A 3211-nucleotide genomic window follows, 5' to 3' on the forward strand; every position below is an offset into this window, starting at 1 on the left:
CAACAAGAGCACGAATAGTTTCCATTGTAATTAGAACAGTTAGCATTCGGCCCACACACCAACGATGAGTTGAGACATTCATTAATATCTGAAATAAAACAAATGATGATGAAGATTAAAATGTTCAGTCTGACAGCATCAATAAAGTATACCAGCTTTGAATCATGTACAACAAATAGAAACTGACTGTTCAGAAATTCAGCTTTTGATTATATCAAAAAGAAAAAATCTAGGTTATTATTGAAGTTCAGAGTATACGTATGTGAAGCTAGAACCCACTTCTACATGTGTTATATGTTATGTATTTTCTACATGCTCACCATTGCATGGGTTACTGGCGCTGACTGGTTCACTGCTATTTGTTACTGTAAATCCACTCAAGCAAGAACAGCTGTAACTCCCAACTGAGTTGGTGCAATGAGAGTTTGGACCACAGAATTCTGGTGTCTTAAGACATTCATTCACATCTTTATTTCAGGAAGAGATTAAGAACAGTATAAAACTCTGATTGTCAAATTCATAGAAAATATATTTATCCTTATGCACTGTGTGCCTTCATTTACAATAATAGGCACGAGAAAAACTCTCAAGGCTTTACAAGTATCTGAATATAGAATGTACCTGTACATGTGTTATTGATGCTGATGGGGAGACTTGAGTTTGTTGCAGTGAATCCATCTGAACATGAGCAATTGTAACTTCCCAACTGATTTGTGCAGTTAGAATTTGGACCACATACAGATGAACTGAATTGACATTCATTTATATCTGGAAAGGGAATAACACATTTCAGAACAATATCTCAATATTTCTAACCCTTTTCTAATTACAGGAAAAAAATTATTAGAAAAAATGTTTTATATCTGAAAAACATCAAAATGCAAATAAATAAATCACACCTATGCACGGGTTACTGTTATTTATAGTCTCATTCATCTTTGTAGCGTTATATCCTTCCCAACAAGAGCACAAATAGTTTCCATTGTAATTGGAACAGTTTGCATTCGGCCCACACACCAACGATGAGTTGAGACATTCATTAATATCTGAAATAAAACAAATGATAAAAATATGGCTGCTGATAAGATTAAAATGTTCAGTCTGACAGCATCAATAAAGTATACCAGCTTTGAATCATGTACAACAAATAGAAACTGACTGTTCAAAAATTCAGCAGTTGATTATATCAAAAAGAAAAAATCGAGGTTATTATTGAAGTTCACAGTATACGTATGTGAAGCTAGAACCCACTTCTACATGTGTTATATGTTAGGTATTTTCTACATGCTCACCATTGCATGGGTTACTGGTGCTGACTGGTTCACTGCTATTTGTTACTGTAAATCCACTCAAGCAAGAACATCTGTAACTCCCAACTGAATTGGTGCAATGAGAGTTTGGACCACAGAATTCTGATGTCTTAAAACATTCATCCACATCTTTATTTCAGGAAGATATGAAAAACAGTATAAAACTCTGATTGTCAAATTCATAGAAAATATATTTATCCTCATGCCCTGTGTGCCTTAATTTGCAATAACAGACATGAGGAAAAATGTCTCCAGGTTAGGAATGTAACCATGGTTCCCCGAGGGAACAAGACGCTGTGACGGAAACGCTTTGGGAACGCCCCCAGCGTGACAATGCTCTGAATCACATATGAAATCAGTCCAATAGATGGGCGAAACGTCATGGGCGGGTGACGTTGCGACCAGACTTACCAATCCTTGCCTAGTGTGGAAGAGCACAGCTAAGGCGAGAGAAAGGAGCCAGGAGTGGCGCAGAATGCAGGAAGGCACCTGACAAAGTAGGTGGGGACATCCCGCAGCGTCCCGAAGGCCAACTTCAGAAGGAGTGAGTCTTGACCCCTAAAGGAGAGGGGAGATCAGAGGACTCGAGGCTATGAAAAAGCATCCTGATCCACCGCTTAGCATAAGCTTCTCTGGCCAGAGGCCTCAGCCTCAGCGCACCGTGGAGGAAACGTGTAACTAGGGGGTGTCTATCACCGCGTGACCTTGAGCATGCGGAGCGGGTTTCCCCTCAGGGAGAACCCCTTGGTCTTGAGCCACCACTGTAGGGGTCTCATGTACAGCAGGCCAAAAGGTATCACGTTGGAGGCAGCTGCTATCAGACCCAGCAGTTTCTGGAACTGCTGACAGTGAGTGACCGACCTTCTCTCACTCTCGAGACTGCAGTGAGGATCGACTCAAACCGAGCAGGAGTCAGACGTGCCTGCATCGTGGTCGAATCCCACACCACACCCAGATAAGTGGTTCTCTGTACTGGAAAAGCACACTTTTCTTGGCGTTAAATCTAAACCCTAGCTCTTACAAGTGAGCGTGAACGACATCTCGATGCCGAACCGCCATCTGCTCAGATTGAGCTAATATCAACCAATCATCGATGTGGTTGAGTATGTGGATGCCCTGGAGTCACAGAGGAGCCAGAACAGCATCCACACACCTCGTGAAAGTGCGGGTTGAGAGTGCAAGGCTGACGGAAGAACCCGGTAAGCATTTGCCCCCAAAAGCAAACCTCAGGAACTTCCATCCTTCTTTGGGACGATGAAGTACTGGCTGTAGAACCCAAACTGTCTGTCGAGAGAAGGGACCATCTCGATGGCCTCCTTCCTCAAGAGAGTGTTAACTTCTTGTTCCATTACCAGAGCCTGCTCGGGGCTGGAGTCACAGAGGAGCCAGAGCAGCATCCACACACCTCGTGAAAGTGCGGGTTGAGAGTGCAAGGCTGACGGAAGAACCCGGTAAGCATTTGCCCCCAAAAGCAAACCTCAGGAACTTCCATCCTTCTTTGGGACGATGAAGTACTGGCTGTAGAACCCAAACTGTCTGTCGAGAGAAGGGACCATCTCGATGGCCTCCTTCCTCAAGAGAGGGTTAACTTCTTGTTCCATTACCCGAGCCATTACCAGAGCCTGCTCGGGGCCCACCAGTGTGGGAATGACCCTGTTGAAACGAGGCGGAGAAGAACCAAACTGATTCGGCCTCTTCTACAGTGTGCAGGACCCACTGAGACACATTTGGCAGAAGCGTTCACGCTGCCAAAAAGGTCTACTAAGGAAATCAGTCTCTCGAGACTGAGATAATGAATAATGAGATCTCTGGTGTAATCAGCGCGGCTAGGTCGGTGCCCTGAAGCGGCGAACCAGCAGGAGACGGCCGAACTAGCTGCTCTAGGAACTTCCGAAGAGGTC

The 3211-nt window shown here is 44.0% G+C and overlaps 1 long non-coding RNA gene across 1 annotated transcript; it reads right to left on the minus strand.

Annotated features, from left to right (window-relative positions):
• Positions 1–37: 37 nt before the first annotated feature.
• Positions 38–990, minus strand: LOC107732535 (uncharacterized). Its single transcript, XR_001638882.1, has 4 exons — positions 900–990; positions 622–768; positions 321–467; positions 38–88 (listed from the first exon to the last, which is right to left on the minus strand). It is a non-coding gene; the product is annotated as an uncharacterized LOC107732535 (long non-coding RNA).
• Between the last annotated feature and the right edge of the window lie 2221 nt (positions 991–3211).

This window comes from Sinocyclocheilus rhinocerous, unplaced genomic scaffold (assembly GCF_001515625.1).
Source record: "Sinocyclocheilus rhinocerous isolate Xijiao unplaced genomic scaffold, SAMN03320098_v1.1 scaffold640, whole genome shotgun sequence".
NCBI classification, from domain to species: Eukaryota; Metazoa; Chordata; class Actinopteri; order Cypriniformes; family Cyprinidae; genus Sinocyclocheilus; species Sinocyclocheilus rhinocerous.